The sequence below is a fragment of the Protopterus annectens genome, chromosome 14.part0, assembly GCF_019279795.1.
Source record: "Protopterus annectens isolate FY-2018-M chromosome 14.part0, PAN1.0, whole genome shotgun sequence".
NCBI lineage: Eukaryota > Metazoa > Chordata > Ceratodontiformes > Protopteridae > Protopterus > Protopterus annectens.
In genome coordinates, this window is record NC_056748.1 from 944,032,277 (window position 1) to 944,055,001 (window position 22,725).

At 44.9% G+C, this 22,725-nt stretch overlaps 1 long non-coding RNA gene across 1 annotated transcript in view; it reads right to left on the bottom strand.

The window, feature by feature from the left end:
* LOC122788820 overlaps positions 1 to 22,725 on the bottom strand; it is a 198,017-nt gene that overhangs the window by 57,852 nt on the left and 117,440 nt on the right. The window contains exon 2 of the long non-coding RNA XR_006362744.1: positions 1,652 to 1,713. This is a non-coding gene — a long non-coding RNA (uncharacterized LOC122788820). The remainder of the gene's footprint in view (positions 1 to 1,651; positions 1,714 to 22,725) is intronic.

A 22,725-nucleotide genomic window follows, 5' to 3' on the forward strand; every position in this document is an offset into this window, starting at 1 on the left:
CCTCCACCTACCAGAGTGGGAAGCCATCACACGCATTGGTAGACCAAGTGCATAGTATCCAGATGTTATTCCATTCCCTTTCTACCCTCTTACAAACCATAGTCTTTTTTCCTTCTCAGCATCTCACTCAGTCAAAGAACTGAGGCACAGCAAGATGCCTTTCAAGACTTCTCACCATATCAAGAAGAGTACAACTTTTACTTAAGGTTCATCTTACTGCCAAAAAAATGAAGGACTTTAGGCCCCAAATGCAGTTGGAATACCATAAAACAATACACTGTCAAAAATCACTTTCAGTTGGTCATAGTGCCATCTGTTCTTCACTGTTTGGATCTTCTGGACACATACCTGCACATCAAGGTTAAAAAAGAGTCCAGGAGGTTTCCCTGCTTCTTCATGAAGACAAGTAAGTCATTTTTAGCTCAGGACACTGACGTTTGGTCTTACTGCAACCTACATAAGGTTCTTCAAGTGTTATGTCCCTAGTAGTGGTAGCTCTCTCTCCTTCCAAGTTCCTAAGGTCTTCCCCTTTCCTGGATGACTAACTCCTTGCAGCTCTCAATGCAATATTCTTGCTTTCTGGGATAAGCACTTTTGCAAATGTAGTCAGATGTCTTGAAGATGAGTGGGATACTGATAGACTATATCAAGAGTAATGATGAGGCCTGGCATAATGGTTATGGTGTTTTCCTCATATTCACATGATATAGGGTTTTGATCCCTCATTGGGAAGTATGACTATGCTTATAAAGGCCTCTTGGAGTTGAAGTTCTTAACCTAGTAATCACCTATAAACCTATGAATCATACCTCTCAACTGTCCCTGATTTTGACTCAAATTTTAGCTCTCTTAATCCCTCCTAAAACTGGTGTCTTGTGGAAGAAAGGTGGTGAATTATGCTTACTAAATAATCACAATAGATAAGAGTTATAAACTTCCTTTACTTCATAAAATGAACATTCATTCATATTCTCTTATTCTATCAGTGTAGTACAAATATTTTAAAAGTGACCCTTATTGTCCCTGATATTTTTCTGGATTTGTTACTGATTCTATTGAATTTTGTCCCTGATTAGTTGAGAGTTGTGCTATGAACATATAACATAGAGGAGGCACAGATTACTGAAACTGAGAGTCAGGTATGGATGATTAGGGGTATTGCAGTGTATTCAAAAGAAATTTCACCCATACATGGGAATGGTGGAGTCAAGGATAATGCCGTGATGAGTATGGTTGTACACAAAGCATCCATTTTTGCCCCATGTGCATACTAGTAAAGACTTAGCAGGCACACAGTTGAATCACAGCTGGACATGAACAAGAGACAGTCCACATAGGTGGTTAACAAGTGGGCCAGACACCACGTGTATCTCAAGAAAGTGTTGTAGGCACTTAAATGGATTCTCCCAAGAGAAAGGCAGACAGGCCTCATTAGGCTTCCACAGCACATGGTAGAACCCATCAGTTAAAGTCTGGTCCCACTACACTGTTAGGTCAGTGTCATGAGCTCCCCCTGCACCCAGTAGATCCCATCAATGACAACATCAAGTTCACACACCAGCAGTTGGTCATGATCTATGGTAGCATCACCCACACAATCCACAGGGGACATTATGAAACTTTGAACATAGGTAACACAGACTATACTCACCCAGAAGTTACTTTTCATATTTACAAGCCAATACTGCAGTTCTTCTTTATATCTGAAAAACACTAAACAGGTAATAGCATGAGTAAACATCCATGCATCCATTAAACAAAAAAAACCCCACTTTTTCCCATTTTTGCATATGGAGTTGGGGTGTTACTTGAACAGTGAAGATCATCTAGAGCCAATGTTCACACTCATACCACCAAGTGGCTAGGCCTGTTCCAGTTGTACTTCTAGACCACACACACATACATGAATGCACATACACACACACACACACACACACACACACACACACACACACACACACACACACACACACACACACACACACAAACACATATACACCTATGGCCAATTCAGTGTGTCAGTCCAACTATTGCATTGCTTTGGAAAGTGGGAGGAAACCAAAGTACCTAGATGGGAAAAAAAAAAAATATATATATATATATATATATATATATATATATATATATATATATGTGTGTGTGTGTGTGTGTGTATAAAAAATGTTTCTAAGGCAAGTGATTCTTTTTATCTGTCTACAGTTATCTTCATCACAGTTTAGCACTAAACATGCTTTATAACACCTGCTGTTCTGCACTTTAAACAAAGCTTTCCAGTATTACTAGCCCTTATGCAAATGAACCCTCAATACTGTACCAATAATGAGTGCTAAAACATTATGTAAATAAATTCTTCATACATGGAGAAATGACTTGTGTACATTGTAAGCTGGCCGTGGAGCACCTAACACAGCCTACAAGTAATAATGCATGCATCGAGTACTCTATATGTGACATTTCATGGTCATATCCTAAAATCATAAAAATCATATAAATCGTAAATGTCATATCGTATATTTATGGACTAGATGCCTCCTGTTTGTCTGTAAAGCTGTATACAATGCACAAGCCTACAGATGGGGTTGCAGTGCTACTGCTGTCAGCTGGACACTGTCGCTATCATCACTGGCTAGAAAAACAACAAAGGGAGATGCACTGCCACTATCAGTGACTGTCTGTGGACAGAGGAAGATGCACGGTCACTATCAGTGACTGTCTGTGGACAGAGGAAGATGCACTGCCACTATCATTGACTGTCTGCGAACAGAGGAAGATGCACTGCCACCATCAGTGACTGTCTGTGGGCAGGGGAAGATGCACTGCCACCATCAGTGACTGTCTGTGGACAGAAGAAGATGCACTGCCACTATCACTGACTGTCTGTGGACAGAGGAAGATGCACTGCCACCATCAGTGGGCAGAGGAAGATGCACTGCCACTATCACTGACTGTGGACAGAGGAAGATGCACAGTCACTATCACTGACTGTCTGTGGACAGAGGAAGATGCACTGCCACCATCAGTGACTATCTGTGGACAGAGGACAATGCACTGCCACCATCAGTGACTGTCCATGGCACCTGCATACCAGACTGACACATGATCATGTGTTGAAGAGTGCAGGAAGTAAACATCCTGCACGCAGTAACAAGGGACATATTGAAGGGCAACCACCACACTCATCCAGGCAATCCTGCACTCTACAGTTTCTGAAAATCATATTGTTAGGAGGACTAAAATGCAGTTACCAGCTAGGTTACCATGAGTAACCTTACCTTGGAAAAACAGGCAATACATTGAGCTTGCATGCAAAGTATGGGAAACTTGGGCACTGCCATGATGCTGGGTCTTGCATCATGCACAGTATCTAGTAGGTGATGGAAAAATAGCCCTTCCTTTTATGATACTGCTCTTCCCCTGTGGTCCAGATAAAACCCTAATAACAATATGGGTGCAATTTATCACACTGACCACCTGAGGAAGGCATGCCATTCTCTAAAAGATATGCACAGTACTGGCTCATTCCTGAGGTGACACTGAAAAATAGACACACTGATATGTGCTAAGAGTATGCCAAGGAACTGCTGAAGTATACTAAAGGAAGAAACCTGTGAGATATCCACCATGGAATCTCCCAGTGACAAGTTAAGTGAGGAATATGCATACCATAGTATCCCGGGGTATAGGAAGGCAACACATCCTCCAAGGCCCCATCTCTGTGACATACAAACTCCCCAAGGACAATACTATATCCATGTCTGCTCCAAACCTGTCCAATATTTCTTGATCAGCAATGTTTGAATGAGTTAGCCTTTGTTTATATCTTTGTCTTCCTGTAATGTTAAGCACCGCTGGGTGCACCTGATTTTGGCTCAACCAAAGCAGCACCTGAGAACAGGAGATAGTTAAACTGGGCATAGAATGTAAGCGACTTCACAGATTACAAAGTCGATGGAAAAGGCATGACATCACTTTTTATAAGCCTTATGTCCATAGCATATTTGCTCATCAGACAGCAACATTAAATTATTTAGTTGCATAAAGAGCTCCTTATTTGTATAATATAGTCAGTGATTTTTCACACATTCCTCATTTACATTTCTTTACTCCATCATTTTCATAATATTTTCTCAAAGTGGTTTAAAACTGGTGGGCCTAATCTCAGCTATTGTTTGCCGAATCACACCTTAGCTGCACTTAGACACTGTCTGCTCATATACCTGTTGCTCCTAACCATAAGGACTATGAATAAGAATCTGGGCAGAATTCATGAAGCCTCTGTGTAAGAGTTACAAGGCTTACACGGAGGCTGCAGTTAAACGGTGTGATGTCAGCATGTCATGCATGTGCATGAGGGCATGCTGAATCACACCTAAGGCTTACACGGTCCATGTAAGACAGTAGGGGGCGTGTCCGTAGGCTGAGCCCTGCAAGCGGACACGCCCCCAGAAGAGTAAAAGTGCCCAAAGTAAACCCCCACGACAGAGTACATGGAAATGTGAATAAACACAACACAACACATGCCCCCACAGACTATGAACATAAAAGGATATAAATGAACATGTTATATATTTTTTTAATTGTAAAGATGTTTGCCTGTGAGTGCGCTCATTTGCACGGGCGTGCCTGTAGCTCAGCCACAGTTAGCAGTAAGTGGAAAAGCATATAAGAAAGTAAGCCAAAAAGCAATAGCGTAGTGGTAGAGACGTCAGCTGAAGAGCATGCAGTCATGGTTCGAGCCCCCACAACATCAATTTTTATTTTTAGTGAAATAAGCACGAAACAAGTCCCTGACATATATGTACACAAATAAAATTATATTTTATGTAAAATGTAATGAAATAGGCCATTCATTTAGAATAAATGTGAGATAACAAAATAATAAAAAAATGCCAGATATGCCGATAGCTGAACTACAGTTTAACAAGGTGAGTGCAGCTGCCCGTAGGTGAGCAGTGGTTTAACAGGTGCAAAATGAGTGCCCGTAGGTGAGCAGTGGTTCAACAGGTGCAAAATGAGTGCCCGTAGGTGAGCAGTGGTTCAACAGGTGCAAAATGAGTGCCCGTAGGTGAGCAGTGGTTTAACACGCTGAAACTGTGTGCCCCTAGCTGAGCTGAGCATAATATGTGTGCTGACAGCCAAATGAAGCGTAAACCAGTGCAACCAATTTGCGCGGAGCTGCGCGCTGCGCCAACAAGCTAACCGACGGGCAACGTTGAGCAAGCTGTAACAAAACTGCCTTTACACAGACACACCCCCTAGCCTGTCTAGACAGTCATAAAATATAAAAAGCAGTGGCCAGGTTCGAACCCAGGATACCATGCACCATAGTCAAGGTACTGAACCACTAAGCCATGACAGCTGTACTTAGAAATGCAGTAATAGCAAATATATAGGAATGAATAGAAAGAGGAGTATGACAAAGCAGGTTTTGTGAAGCTGATACAATTCCAAAATGGCCAATCACAGATAAGTGTGGGAAAAACGGCATATATAAACCCCATAGGCGGGAATACACAACATAACCGATTGTAGAACTAACTTGCAGCCAGAATGTCAGGAGTAGGTGAGGGTAGTTGCTTCCGAGCACAGAGGTGGGTCATTGAGGAGTCCAGATATATGGTCTGGCTCCTTGTCCACAATCATGAGGCCCAACTCATGCAGGGCCAGGTCCTGTGGGGAGCATATAGGGCTGAGGCATGGGACCGGTTGGCTCATGATCTCACCAGTGCCACAGGGATTGCAAGGACTGGTGAGCAGGTCCGTCACCACCATGCGGACCTGAAGAGACGTAAGCAGGACCAACTGAACCTTTGGATCCAGGAGGCCCGGCAAATGCAATGCCCACTACTGAGTAAGTTACATCTAATTATGTATGTAAGAAATTAACCTAGCTGATATTATGGAGATGTGTATTCCAATATTACTTTATTTATATTACAGCTGCAGGTGTCCGTTCTGCGAACCGCAGAGCCTATGGCGATAGGCTGGTGTGGTTGCGCCACCAGGCAGGTCAGTAATCCTCTCCCTGTAACTGTAAATAAATATAAAAGTATGACAGTTAGCAAAAGAGTGCAGTGTAGTCACTAAGTAATAAAATGTGCAAGTAACAGTGTAAGAGTGTTTGCAAGTATTGCTTGATTACAAAAGTGTGTTGCAGTCTGTAATCCAAACAGAAAAATGAAAATGTCTGAAATAAAGTCTGAAATAAAGATGCCCCACCTGTAATATAATAGTACACATCCTGCAGCAGGCTGAAAAGTACAGCTGCAGAAGATGAGCAAATCACATGTGTGAAATATATCCCTGTTGAAATACTGAAGCATGACAGAAGTGAGACTGTTGGAAAGGATTGTAATAACTACAGGTAAAACATGTCAATAAAGCCCAGAAGTAAGTACCATACAGTGTAAGAGTGTTTGCAAGTATTGCTTGATTACAAAAGTGTGTTGCAGTCTGTAATCCAAACAGAAAAATGAAAATGTCTGAAATAAAGTCTGAAATAAAGATGCCCCACCTGTAATATAATAGTACACAACCTGCAGCAGGCTGAAAAGTACAGCTGCAGAAGATGAGCAAATCACATGTGTGAAATATATCCCTGTTGAAATACTGAAACATGACATAAGTGAGACTGTTGGAAAGGATTGTAATAACTACAGGTAAAACATGTCAATAAAGCCTAGAAGTAAGTACCATCCTGAATTGTAAAATTAAAACAAGTGAGAGAGTATGAGAAAGAGTTATGAATCCACCAATAAAGTAGTAATAACCCCTGAATAAAGTATACTGCAGTCAGTACAGAATGAAATGAATGTGAAAAGCAAAACCAAACAGCGAAATCTGTTCAAAGTGTTGCTGCAGCTGGAATGTGTATCCCAAAATCTGGATATGTTGCTCTCAGTCTGCAATATGCAGATAGTATGATTGTCTGAAATAGCAAACATCCACAGTTGTCTATAGCTATATAAAGCAAATGTAGCAGGATGATGTAGCTGAACAAAGCCAGATATGAACGTGAATGAATACAAATGAAAATGTATATTGATGTAGCAGTAACATTCCTATCACCAACTTGAAGTAGTTATCACATAGGAAACTGTAGGTAGAACTGTAGTGTGTATATATCTGCAGCTATTAGAAATGTACAGCATATGTATTGGTATTTGAAGGTGTTAATTATATTTTCTTCACCCTACCCTATAACCACATATAATCCATTCCACGTGAAATTGGTATGTGCAATCACAATTAACATCCCTGGACATTTGTCCTGTTGGGTCATACATATTTGCATGTACGTTGATGCATCTGCCCTGTTCATACATCCAAACCTGATGGCCTGTTGCCATCAATCAACCCTGCATGTTGTTGGACTGTGTATTGCTGTTCAAATTATGCATGTGTTATGCTCGCTGTTCAATGGTGTGAATATCTGGGTGTTTGGTTAATGGGAATACTAATGCATGCTGATACAACTAATTGTGAATGGTATTGTATGTTGCTAACCCAAACTGTCATGACATAATGCAAAACATAGGACGACAGGGAAGGCAGGTTCCAGTGGACCCACCTCTCCCACCTCAGCTGGCGAGTGCACCTGGCAGTAGTGCCCAGTCTGGACCCTCCTCCGGTGGCCCTGTGCCACCTGAGGGTGGAAGCGCTGCAGGGGATGGGGCTCATCCCCCCTCTGCAACTGTGGCTGGAGGAGAACCACCACTCACCCTCCGTAGCGTCCGGACTGTGGTGCATAGGGAGATCCTGGAATCTGTTCTTGGGCCCCTACGCCAGCTTGAGGCACAGGTGGCACAACTAACGGGCATGCCTGTTGCCTGGCCTACACAGCCCCCAGCACAGCCCTATTCTGGGCAGTGAAGGTACAGTGGCAACTGCCCATGGGTGGGGATATCAGTTCCACTGTTGCCATCTGTGGGCTCATGGGCTCTGGATATCCAAACATCCATCCCCGTCAATTGTTTAACCCCCCCCACACGTGTCATACACCGGCCCTGTATGCGTCTTGTTTGTCTTGTCTGTTGACCTACCCAACCTACCTCCCCAGCTATACCGACTTCCTTTACCTGACATACCACTCTCACCTGAAAAAAAAAAAAAAAAGGGCACTCTGTACCCACAAAAAAATTACGCCCCATACATAGCTGCCCATTTCGCACACATGTCTGCTGGACATGGAAACTGTCAATTACAATTGGCTGTACAACAAGTATTTTTGTTGTCCTTACACCTCTCTCAGGGGTGGAAGGTTTCAAATGTCACACCAAATTACAAACATATGCACAACTGTTGCTGATGAAGAAATGGGCAGCTATGGGCCTTACCTACATCCTTCCTGCAAAACCCAAGCTTGTTTCCTTACTGTCTTACCCTCTTTGTGACCCCTTTTTCACCACTTTCCTGTCTCCCCATTTTCATTTCTTTCAAAGAAAATAGCGCGGGTGTGTGCAAGAGTAAGCACTTTTAAGCGGTTGTAAGCAGGTGTGCGCGGAGCTGAAAGCCAGTGCACATGCGGGAGCTCTGCGCAAACCAGCGCTAACCTGGTTACAACTGCTTAAAAGTGCCTTAGTCACTCTGACTGACAGGTCCTGTAGTTAGTTCAAAAGCAAAATAAAATCCCACTGCCAGTACTGAACCCAGGACCTTGGAAACAGTAGTCTGCATGACTTACCACTAAGCCATGACTGTTATATAAGAACGTTGTGCTACAATAAATATATCATGTAATAGTAGGAATTAATGTAAAGGGAATATAGGATGTGTAGTACACAAAGCATGTCATGTATATTTACTGTCAAATCTAGTGGATTTCCATAATAGTAGTGTTTGAACAGAAACAACCATGTTAGTTGGTAGCTAGCAGGTAATAATGTCAGTTATTAGATATATATAAATATATGTATATATATATATATATATATATATATATATATATATATATATATATATAGTTGTAGGTGTCAGTGTACATACACACTTAATACAGGAAACAGGAGAGATGAATGGAGAAATGTTAATCTACAACACAGCCTGAATTATGAGAGAGATACTAACCTTTACACTCACAGAACAGTGTCCACAGCATGCCAGCATGGTTCCCACTCTTACAATCTGAAAGGGCAGCTCCTATCTCACATACCCTTTTATAGCACTGTCCTGAAATCACAGTGAGAACTGCAATCAGTACACAACTGGCTGCATGCAATTAGCAAATGCTGGCTAACAATTGGTGCAGAGGCCATCACATGGACATATGCAGATACCTACAAAAGCATCCTGTACTCCCAGTCCATGCATGCAATACTTTCATTGCATGGTCTGGAGGCAGTGAGAGAGAAAGAAAGAAAAAAAGAAAATAAAAACACAAACAAAAACTACACTTAAGAAAAACTAAGTTGAAGCTGTCATCAGTGTCAGTATCAAGCTGGGCTAGCAGCAGCAGGAACCTATACTAATGGTAACACAACCAGCTGCAACAAACACAGGTAATGTAAAGTAACAATTTAATAGTCTACATACTGTGAACCCTCCATATGTGTTATTGGCCTGTATCTATATGTATGTCTGTGTGATAAGTTGTGTGTACGTTGTGTTACCCAAAGGGGATGACTATACATTTCATGCCATTCAGTGTTAGGGCATGATTCTGGCACCAGTTGTCCGTTTCAGTGAGGCCTGTCTATAGGATGTGTGTGTCAGCTGGTGTATCGACTATGGCGCTTAGTTTGCAGTCATCTGGGAACTTTGTCATCCACAACCCGCCCATGTTTGCTTTCACATCTGAGAAGTAAATGCCAAACAAGAGGGTTCCTAGGACAGAGCCCTGTGGGATACCACTTGTGACTGGCTTTGAGTCTGACATGGCTCCCACAAGTTTGACTTTATGGATTCTGTTGTTCAACCAGTTTGCAACCCATCATGTAACATATGCATTAACATTTAAGCTGATGAGCTTGTCTATGATGCCTGAGTGGAGTATTGTGTTGAAGGCCTTAGGCAAGTCCAGGTAGGCTGTATGGACTGCTTTGCCCTCATCACTGGCTGTAGTGACTGTTTTAAAAAAGTCAACCAGGTTCAAAAGGCAGGATTAGCCCTTCACAAAGCCAAACTGGGTGGGATCAAGTGTCTGTAGGTCCCCAATATTGCTGTATATGAGTTCCATAATAAATCTTTCCATAGCTTTGCAGACCAGGCTGGTTAAGCTTATGGGGTGGTAGTTCCCAGGGTCAGTAGAGGTGCCTCCTTTGTGGAGTGGGACCACTGTTGCTGTACGCCAGTGTTCAGGTACATATTCCGTAGTAAGGCTAAGGTTAAATATCAGTTTTATATGCGGTTGTAGCTCCTCTTGGAGTTCACGTAGCACACATCCAGGGATACCATCAGGTCACATTGATGCTGTGTGTTCTGCTTTGCTGAGGGTGGCCCTCACCTGGACATCTGAGATGACAGGGAGGTTACATTCAGCTGTGATAAGTATTTCTTCATTTGGGGGAGAGGGAGGGGGGATATTTGCACTGAACCTGTCTGCCAGAATGTTGCCAGTATCTTTGGGTTCAGTGAATTTTATGTAGTTGTGTAGTAACTCTGAGCATATCTGAGGCTTTTGGTCCATGTTTCTAACAAAACTGAAGAAGGCCTTGTGGTTATCTATAGTGTCCTTGGCCATTTCTCTCTCAGAGTTGGCCTTGGATGTTGTTATGAGAGAACTTAGCTTATTACTAGGGCCGACCACAGATGCCTTCTCTTTATGTGATTCTGCTCTGTCCTGCAGTAGCCTCCTTCTATCGTTATACAATTTGTCTTTGGCTGGGGTCCACCAGACAGGATGCTTAACCTTTGTGCATAGGGTCTGGGTTAGAATTGTGTGTGCGTGTCCAATGCATTCTTTGGGATGTCCGTGGGAAGCATTTGAAAAGGGGTCAGCATTGTGGGTTGTGGCTTCCACTGGCCCGGTGGGCTGCATGGATACCATCTCAGTCCTAACAAGTGAAAATCTGTCTATTCACATATATATCAACGTAGTCTACTGTGCTGGTGGTGGTGGTGGGATATGTATATCCAGGCCGATTATTTTGTGTCCAGATCACACTAGTGGATGACGTTCAACATACAGTACCTTGTTATGAACCCCCAGAGTGAGGTGGGGCATTGGACCTTTCTCAGTGTGCTGACTGATGGGGCTTGGTACTATGTTGTATGGAATGTGGCAGGTATTGTTGCACAGGTGTTGGCTGAGCACTGATATCTGGCCATGTACATGTGTATCCACCAAGAGACACACAAGTGCTACATATGGGAGTAGTAGTATATCACTACAGTTGAGTATCGTGTATAGTATGTGTGCCATATTTTGCTGACATAGTTTGCTGATATCCTGTTTGTGTTCTCTTTCAGGGACATGGCGCGTCAGCGAAATCCTGCCTACTCTGCTGCAGAAGATGAAGAGATACACCAGAGCCTGGTGCGGGATTATGACATACTGTTTTCCCGCACCAGCCAGACTCAGCAGGAGAGGGCTGCACTCTGGAAAGACCTTGTCCGTAGGGTAAATGACATTGGCACGCATAATAGGACATATGAGCAGGTACGACATCACTGCAGTGATTTAATCTGAAATGTCCGTCAGCATGTGTCGGATATCCACAGGCAACAGGTCGCCACAGGAGGTGGGGTGGCCACACATCCCCCCCTCACCAGACTGGAGCGGCTACTCCTAAGTGTTGTAGCTCCAGCCCAGGAACATCAACAGCAACACACCTGCATTATGATGGAGACTGGAGCCACCCAGCAACACGACATGGAGTGTGCAGGTAATATGCCATATGTACACTTGACTGTTCTGTACACTGTTACTTTATGCATGTGTAAGGTGTGTCCTTGGTATGTAGCTGTCAACATAGTATGTAAATGTGCAGGTGTGATATTGCCAATTACAGCAGCTGACATGTGAAAGGCAACTGTTGTACTACTGAACTGTAGCATACGCAGTATCAATGGCACAGTTGTGCCCACTGACATTAATCCCCTCATTTCTGCAGGTCCCTCCGGTGTTACAGCAAACCAGGCCATCCATGCTGGTGAGTGTGTTTTAACAATACCTATAATAGTCCTGATAGTGCTAGTAATAATAGTGTAACTCAGTAGTGCTCTGTGTGTATACTGCGGGGTGTGCATGTGTGCATGTGTCCACGTGTGCACGTGTGCACGTGTGCATGTGTGCATGTGTGCATGTGTCCACGTGTGCATGTGTGCATGTGTGCCTGTGTCCACGTGTGCCTGTGTCCATGTGTGCATGTGTGCATGTGTGCATCACTGGTAACAGTGTGTAGACATTGTAAACTGTGTTTCCTGTCTTCCTCCCACAGGTTCTGGTGCTGCTCTGGTGTCCTGCAGCAGGGAACCTGAATCTGGTGCCACAGGTACTGATAATGATGATATCTGTGTAATGGCACAGGAAGGTGTGTCAGGGTCTGTCATTGGTCAGCCAATTGACAGTACACAGCTGTCAACCCCATCATTGTGCACAGTCATCCTGCCAGTACATCCTATGTCACCAATGTCCCTAGGTGATGGATAGGATACAGTGGGCATTGACCGGGGTAATGTGGTATCTGTGGCACATGCTTCCCCACACAGCAGCCATGGGCAGGGTCCTGAGATGGTACCACACAGACAGTTGCCCATGGGTTCTTGTGGGAGCATCCGTGGGTGTACTGCCTCTGACAGACGTGCCCAAAGAGGTGTGTCAACCTCAGCCATGTTTCGGGCTGTCATGCAGGCACAGTCACGTATGGAAAGGTACACCAGACAGGGTCTGAGGGAGCTGAGAGCATGTCGCACATCCATGACTGACAGTATGCGTGACATCGCGGATGCTATCCGTAATTTCACCAATGTCACAGACAGACATTGTGGGGACATATTACAGCAGTTCCACAACTACATGTCCATGAGCCAGGGCAATGGTGGACGGTTGCGGCGTCGATGTGGCCGTATGCCAGCAACAGCAGCAGCTGGCAGTCGGCGTGGATGACAACAGGCCCGCAGACGCCCCCATAGTGCCAGCAGCAGCCCCAGCAATGCTGGGTCTGTGCTGTCATCAGACTGCCCCAGGAGACCACGTGCACGTGGTTCTGGACAGTCCCAACAGGGACCTGTGTCTAGTCAATGAACACCCGCTTCTGATGACAGGACTCAGTCTGGCTTAGTACCGGATACAGTCCATAGCACCCCTGCCAGGCACAGGTACCATGTCCGTGGCCACAGACACTGATCTATATGACCTGCCAGGTGCAGTCTGTGGCTGTCCACAAACTCCAGTATATGGCAGCCATGAGGTGGAACTGTGTGCATGCATACACACATGCAAAATGTTAACAACTAGGGCTACCACATACACGCACACACTGCACCAACAGTGCCCCACCCTGTACTGCTGTCCCTCACCAACACACATACACATACATGTCAATTGGTGGTATCAGTGGCAGACTCAGGCATACCTAGTTCACACCCTGTGCATATGATGAAACTGTGCCACCTCCTGCAATCTCCAACATCAGTGCAAGAACAGGTTAACATGTTGCTGATGCACAGGGTGACTACATAGAAGTGTATTACTAGTATCATGTTGGTAACAGTACAGTGTGCTGATATGATTGTGTGTATATCCCAGCATGCCTGATGCAGTAACTGTATGACTGTCCTGAATTGTTATCTACACCCATAGTAAGTACCATAGTGTAACAGCTGCACATTATTGCATACCGGTAGTAAGGATGTCAACAGATAGCCACATACATAGGTAGCACAGGGGAGAAGATAATGCAAGTAGTGATATGCAATGATGGACATGTACACTAATGGTGGCATGTTGCCCACAACGACTATGCAATGTGGATGTTTGCGCATGTTGATATGTGTGCAGTACCAATTTAATTTAAATTAAATTAAATATTAAATAATATCAGTTTTACCATGGACATCTGATTCCTGGGTACATGTTTATAGTGCCTGCATATTTGCACTGTTACCTACTAGAAGTGGTACCCCTTCTTTGTTGTACAATGGACTACTTCTAGCCCTGCTTACTGTAGCTTTGTTTGCATGCATGTTTGCTTGGGGTTCCCTGGAACACTGATTCCACCTGCAATGCAGATTTACAGAGCTTCTGTGGATTCCTAGTGACATCTGCACAGCGTACTATATGTATGTCAATGTCTCACTTGACATAACGTCACTGTCTGTCCTGTTTGCATGTACGTTGCCTGTGACACATTGCATATGACTTACCTGGCATTTGCCCACGTGTGCAGTCATAAATGCCAGCACTATGTAATCAGAAGCAGTACACCCACACATACTCACCTTCAGTATGTTGTTCCCCATTGGCCCTATGTGTTAGTAATCACCATGGCAATCACACTACTATGGTAGCATGTGCAAAGGTAACCTGTTAATCACCTCTATGGTCCAGTTGTGGTATATGTGAGTCATGTGGCAATGTCACAGCTGCCACATGTATGCAGTCAACCCTCTCCCCTGGCCAGTAACGTACAACACATGTGTGAGATGCAACCACATAGCCAATCTGGGGATTGAGCACTCTGGACCCAGTACTGCCATACCCTGTCAGGTGGCATGACATACTACAGTGACTACAATACCAGTCTGACATAGACCTGCACTGACAGCAATCCAAACACATGAACACACTGGGGCATACTTAGAGCCTCAGAATAGCATCCTGTCTGAGCATCACACACATCCACAGCTGGCACACAGGCAGTTGGAACAGAGCACATGCCACACATGGCATACACATCCCTTGTGCCAAACACTCACAGCCTGTAGGGCTACACAACACACCTGCTACAGATGTGTCAGGTACCTCTCTTGGCCGGTGCAGTGGGGTCCCGCTCAACAGGCTGTACATGGTGAAGGTCACAGTGATATGCCCGTGGGGCACTATGGTCCACCACATAACACATACAAGTCAGTCAGAGGCATGGACACATATGACTCAGTCATTGTCCATGCCACTATGGATGACCTGAAATGTACCTCCCTGGACTACATGATAGGGAACATAGAAGGGCTCTCTCAGCATGTGGCATGGGCTGATATGAGCCTGACCTTGGTTGCCATCATACCCTCACCAGGTATGCTACCACAATATGTAGGAAGGATGTTCTATGTCTACATTCTGCTCACACTCCAATGTCATTCATAGGGTATCCAATGGCTGTCAGCGTGTGCTTACATGCTAGGGAAGCCACAATGATTTGCGAGGGGCAGCTTGCACGTGTCACCCATGGGCCATTGTATATTGGCGAAGCCTCTTGATACACACATAGTGCCTTTTGCTGCAGGGCACAGATTACATAGTCACCTCCGCGGGTATCATACGGGATAGGACACTAACAGTAATGCTACACAACACCAGCAGTGTACACCGCAAGATGCATGCACTGGACACTGTCCTCAGCATGGTAAACTGCAATATCTGTGCAGTAACAGATTCCTGATCCACGGCTCACAGGTGCAACCCATCACTGCCAGGTTATACCTCATACCATGCCTGTCATCCCCTACACATGTACCACACATGATCAGAGGGGAGGTATCTCAAGACACAACAGATACACACACCTCCAGGTTGTTGGCACAGCACAAAGCATCAGTGCCTATCCATGTGCAGCTAACAGTGTGTTGGACTGCCTTCTGGTTCATAGCCTGGCACACACAACCCTCCCATACACAGGAAACCCACCTGTCCTCCCTAACAACACTGGGAATATGACGGTCTCTAGATATGTCTTTATATGGCTGGACTGCATCCAGCCGAATATTGTGTGTGGGCATTACTGTAGCTACAACACATTAGCTGAAAGGTTCCCAGCATGTAGTCACTGAATTGCAGTGGAACAACATGTTACCACTCCCACAACAGGTGGGAACATGCAGCACCTGTTCATCGACTACATGTAGACTATATGGCCCAGACCAGATGTGTATCCCCCACTGTTAGGATGATACCATATACAACTCACACTGTATATACACATACCGCATGCAGCCCCTGCACAGTAGGACACAGTCATAATGTTATGCAGTGCAAATACCATTTATTCACTTGAGGCACGTATCAGACATGGGAACTATTGAAGGTCACAGGTATATATGTGTATGTGTCACACACATACATCATGTGTGCATTGCCATTGCTGGTTTAAGCAATGTCATGCATTGTTATGAACAACAACCCACACATGGCCATTTTGTGTGACACAAACACACGTGGCAGTTGTGGGTTTCCAAAACATACCTATCTGTGCTCTGACAGTAGTAATAGATCCAGTGGCGGAGTGCACTATTTGCATTACTGGGCGATTAGCCCTGTTTGGCTGTTTACTGGGGGAATATGCAGCATCTGGTGTATTGTAGTAGTTGCCAAAAGGAACTATTCTCTCACACTTGCAATTACACACACCCTACTACCCCCCCCCCACACACACACACACACACTTGCAGGATTCATACCCCTACCTCACTATGCTATGACACTTGAGAAAGATGCATTAGCGGAGCGCACTATTCAAATTACTGGGAAGTTCCTCTTCTCTGGCTGTACTTATAGGGTGCTGACATCATCAGTGTTTGGAAAGGGTAATGTGCATCATGTAGTGTGTTCTCCTGATTGCCAAAAAGCACATATCTTTCATACAAAATTGCACACACACAAACTCCCCTCATCCAAACACACACGCTTGCCATTTGCAGGATTCAAACCCCTATCTAACTATGTTATGACACTTGAGAGAGACGCAATAGCAGAGCATGCTATTTGGATTACGGGGAGGTTTTCCTTCTCTGGCTGTACTTATAGGGTGCTGACATCATCAGTGTTTAGAAAGGGGAATGTGCATCCAGTAGTGTGTTCTCCTAGTTGCCAAAAGGGACATTTCTTTCATACAGACTTGCACACACACTAACTCTCCTCCACACAGACTAGGCATTTGTAGGATTCAAACCCCTACCTAACTATGTTATGACACTTGAGATGGACGCATTAGCGGAGCGCGCTATTTGCATTACTGGGAGGTTTCCCTTCCCCTGCTGCACTTAGAGGGTGCTGACATCATCAGTGTTTAGAAAGGGGAATGTGCATCCAGTAGTGTGTTCTCCTAGTTGCCAAAAGGGACATTTCTTTCATACAGACTTGCACACACCCTCCTCCACACACACTGGGCATTTGCAGGATTCAAACCCCTACCTAACTATGTTATGACACTCGAGACAGACGCATTAGCAGGCATGCTATTTGCATTACTGGGAGGTTCCCTTCTCCTGCTGTACTTATAGGGTGCTGACATCATCAGTGTTTAGAAAGGGGAATGTGCATCCTGTAGTGTGTTCTCCTAGTTGCCAAAAGGGACATTTCTTTCATACAGACTTGCACACAAACTAACCCCCCTCCACACACACTGGGAATTTGCAGGATTCAAACTCCTACCTAATTATATTATGACACTCGAGACAAATGCATTAGCGGAGCGCGCTATTTGCATTACTGGGAGGTTTCCCTTCCCCTTCTGTACTTATAGGGTACTGACATCATCAGTGTTTAGAAAGGGGAATGTGCATCCTGTAGTGTGTTTTCCCAGTTGCCAAAAGAGGCATTTCCCTCACACAGACTTGCACACACAACAACCCCACTCACCCACACACACACTAAGCATTTGTAGGGTTCAAACCCCTACCTAACTATATTATGACACTTGAGAGTGACGCATTAGCAGAGAGCGCTATCTGAATTACCGGGCATCTGTTCTGCACCTGCAGCATTTATAGGGTGCTGATATCATTATTTCTACAGAGGTATGTACATCTAGTACTACCTGTCAGGTGGGGGATAGCATATATATGCATTTGCAGTCACCTACTTCAGGGTCAGATATGCACATCGCACTGGCAGGTTATGTTCTATACCATGCTTCGTGACCACAGGACCTGTAACACACAACACAACCAGTCCAGAACACCCCTCCCACATCCATCACACACACTTTGCTTCCCTGGGAACAGTGCCAGGATATGCAGGTGTTCACATACACTATTCCAGTTGTTAACGTCAGGTACAGGCATATTGTGTGTGGGAACTACTCAGGTCTCTACTACATTACCCTACAGCCACTACAATTTGTGAGTCCATGTGCTATGGCAGAACCACTCACCACAGCCACAAGGGGAAATACATATTGCACCTGACCATCTGCAACATGGGTACTCACTGTTCCACACCAGAGGTAGACCACCAGTGTTGATATCTGACCATACCCACCTTTCTCTGGACATCCATATCCCATCCCCACCCCCAGGCAAGGTTGTCACTGCAAAAAAACTGTATTTATCACAAGCAGACTTTACACTTGTGAAGACTGGGGTGGAAGACTTCAAAGGACCCATGCTGGGGGAGTATACTGGCCATTCTGCATAATCCTTGACAATTGCATTCTATGAGCATGTGGAAGGTTTGCATTGATCATGCTATCCCAAATATACCCATGACTGCTCCACAACAGGACACCTGTCAGGTGTACACCAGCCATATATGAGCTGTCCAACAGACAGAGTGAGCTAATACATTGCACAGCAGTAGCCCACAGAGGGAGGACATCTCTGAACAGTACCGGCATGACACTTCAATCCCACATAATCATCACGACACAGTGTTGACAGTGAAAATGTCCAGACAATGCAGATAAGGCTCCCCTCAGACTGTTATTGATGCCCACTTACTGTTAGAGGTCCTCAGCAACCCTCTTCCAGCACACACCAACAACATGGATGTGGCTTAGCACATTCAAACCCTGGGATCTCTGCTGTGTCCCTGCTTGACAGAGGAACAGCACACTAGCCTCACACGGTGCCTTATGTGACCTACTTTACAGTGGCACAGTAGCCTACTGTACTGGGGAGGCAGACGCCAAGCACACTCTGGCTAAGCTGTCCTTCCCTAGGGCAGACAGCCTAGTGTTGACCTCTACACCCATATGTTTAATTGTCAGATGCACATTATTTGTTGCTGATAGACTGTTTGCAGGTCTTTATTGCCATAGCATTCCCTGTTTGTATGAACAATGTGTGTATCTGTGGAAGATGTTTGCATATGGGAGGGATCCACTATATCATGTATGTCTCTGTAGTCATTTAACTGTGTGCACTGGGCAGATTGCTGTAATGTGGTTGGTTCCTGGAATAACACGTACACATACCAGATATGTGTGGCCAACTGCTAAACTGAGATTTGGCCTAAGTGTGTGAGCATGCCCTGTTCAGCCTTCCCATGGCATGTTGTCTGACATATGTCTCATTTATCAAAGTGTGCGAGCATGCCCAGTGTGTGCTTTCCATATGTTGAACTCTGCAGCCCACCACATTTTTGGATGAGTGTGAACTTCAACAATATCTCCCGTTTATGGTTGTGTGTTGTGTGTCATGTTGTGTAGTTACTGTCCAACTGCTTTGTGTGTGAACACAACAGGGATTATATTATGCCTGTAGGGTTTGCATGGGATACTTTGCATACAGTTGTCAACATCCTTTCATACTGACCTAACACTGTAGTACCATATAGTGTACTGGTTCAGTACTTTCACTGTGGTGGACAGTATCCTGGGCTTTCGTCCTATCACTGCTTTACATTTCCATAGTGAGCACAACAGCCTGGTTAGGGGCCAGTTGTGCACATCTGACCATGTTGCATTATGTTCAGATATGAACTACTTATACCAGGCTTGTCCAACATTGGTAGTGTATTCCACAACATAGGTGTACATTGGCAAACAGTAGTGATGTGCCCTAGGCCATTTCTAATGCTAGTCGGAGAGTGTTTGTCCTTGACACACATTGTAAGTGGAGTTTGCCATAACATATGTCATGGTTAGTATACTGTGCCTCCGTCTACCTGTGACATAACAGTGATACCCAGGGTAAACCTACCATCTCCCATCCACTCATCACGATTCCTCTTGAGGAGAATCGATGAGTGACTCTATGGATAACCTGTACTGGGAGTTTACTCATGAGTGGGGGTGGCTTCTGTGTTATGGATCATGCAGTACAGCTTGTCCTATGTATGTCAGTACTGGGGTTCAGGTCTGTCATGTGCATAGCTCACTGCCATTCAGATTGTACAAGGTGCAGCATGTTCATTGATTCCAGCTTGGACATGGCTTTATATATCAGGCACAGCTTGCCTCTGGGTGGGCAGTATGGCAGTGTGTGGAGCTGCAGTTTGTTTAATCAGGCAGCACATGGCATCTGTTCAAGATCTTTGATACTCCTGGTGAGGTACTGTTGGGGACTTTACAGTTGATGGAGGTGTCTGCTGAGGTACATCCCACAGGGGCTATTGTAGTCAATTGTAACGCTGATGAAGGATGACTGCAGAGCCACAATGACCTCCCCTTATGTAGATCTGACAACCTTCATGATTAGGTGGGTATATGGTATGTTTCTGTGAACACTATAGCCACATGTTTGTCCAATGCAGGATATCTATCACCTTGTGTCCCCAGGTCTCTCATTACATGTTAGGTACGTAATGGGTTAACACCTATGTGGTAATTGGTGGGCACTTACTGTATATCCACGGGGGTTGACTATACACTTTTCTGCAATTAGCTTGCTGACATGACTATGGCACCAGTTGTCTGTTTCTATGTGGCCCTTTTGTGGGATGCTTGTGTCAGCTGGCGGGTCAGATATGGTGGGCAGTTTGTAGTCCTCTGCATACATGTTCAGACACAGTCCTTCCATGTTGGCCTGTACCTATGGGACATATATACCAAACGAGGGAGGTCCCAGGACCAAGCCTTGTGGGATGCCAGTTGTATCTGGTTTGTAGTCTGACATGGCTACAGCATGTCTGACCATGTCAGTTCTGTCCTTGGTCTGGTTTGCAACCCCTCTACTGACATAGGGGTTTATATTTCAGCTGGTCAGCATATCTATAATGAACACGTAGGGTATTGTATGGAAGCATTTGCAAGGTCCAGCAACGCTGTGTGGACCACATTGCCCTCATCAATGACCTTAATGACTGTTTCAAATGAGTCAAACATGTTTAGGAGCAGGATCTGCACTTAAGAAAGCCACACTGAGTAGGGTCCAGTGTCAGTAGGTCCCCAATATCTTTATGTCTGTGGTACATGCTGATCCTTTCCATAGCTGTGCAGACCAAGCTTGTCAGGATTCTGGGGTGGTAGTTTGCAGTATCCATTCAGGCAACACCTTTGTTGAGAAGGACCGCTGTTGTTGTACACTGCTCTTTGTGTACATATCCTGTGGTAAGGCTGATATTGAGCAGTAGTGTGATTTGGCATTCCATTCTTCTTGGAGTCCATGATGGACTCAGCCCAGGACACCATCTCATACCAATGCTGCTGTGTGTTTTGCTTTGTAGATGCTGGCTGATACCTCAGCATCTGCAATGTCAGGGGGCCAGCAGTCTGCTGGGATAGATATTTTGCATTCTGGGGGGGGGGTTTGCACTGCACCTGTCAGGTTGTATGTTGGCAATATGTGTGTGTGTTTGGTATGTTGTTTGTAATATTTGTGTGATTCAGAGCATATCTGTGAATTCCCAACATGGTTCCTACCATCAGTTGAGTAAGCCTTGGGATTATCCTTAGTGTCCTGTACAATTTGTATATTCATAGGTTCATACTAGGCTATCCACCCTAGGGCATTTGTAAGCCTAGCCAGAGTGTGTGTGTCTTTCGCCACCCCTTGCTATGTGAATATTATGGGCATTTATGATTTACTTTACTGTGCCTCTGCCTGGACGTGACACAGGGAAGACCCCCAGTGTACATCTACGATCATCCATCCACTTGGCAATATTCCTGTTGAAGAGTGTCAGTGAGGGGCTCTGCCTAACATGGAGTGGGATTCTGTTCCAGGGTGTGGGGAGCCTCTGAGTTATGTATCTGTCCCTCCAGCACATCTTATTTCATTATGTGTTGAGGTTGACATCTCTCACTCTCACAGCTCCAATGGCTTTGAGTTTTCTGGGGTGGAGCATGTCCATTACTCCTGTGTTGGACATGGCCTTGTACAACAGACATACAATGCCTCTGTGTAGGCAGTATGTGACTGCATTCAGCTGGGGTGTCTACAGCCAGGCAGCATATGACATATATTTGAGACCCTTTACCCTCTTGGTGAGGTACCTTTGAGGTCTTTATAACTGCTGAAGGTGTCAGGTAAGGTACATCCCAAATGAGGCATTGTACTAGATTATGGGTCTGATAGGAGAACAGTACAGAGGCACAATGACCTCTGTTGACGTAGATGTGAATCCTTTCATGATACGGTGTCCAATATAGACAGTCTTCATAGCCAAATTGGCAATGTGAGTGTCACATAACAGGTTACTGTCCACTTGTGTCCCTAGGTCCCTGATTACTCCTTCCATACATAATGGTTTACCACCTATGCGGTAATTTGTGAGTACCTTGTTTGGTATTTGGTGGGACATTCATACTGTCCAGTGTCTTCAGGATGTCTGGGTGGAGTTCCTGTGTGTGAGAGTGTGGTCTGTAGCATGCTGCAGACTGTACAGCAGTTTTGCCTATGGTTAGGTGCACATGGGTGGTGTCTGATGCATCGTGCATTGTCAGTTACCTGGACGTATGGGTGTCTGTG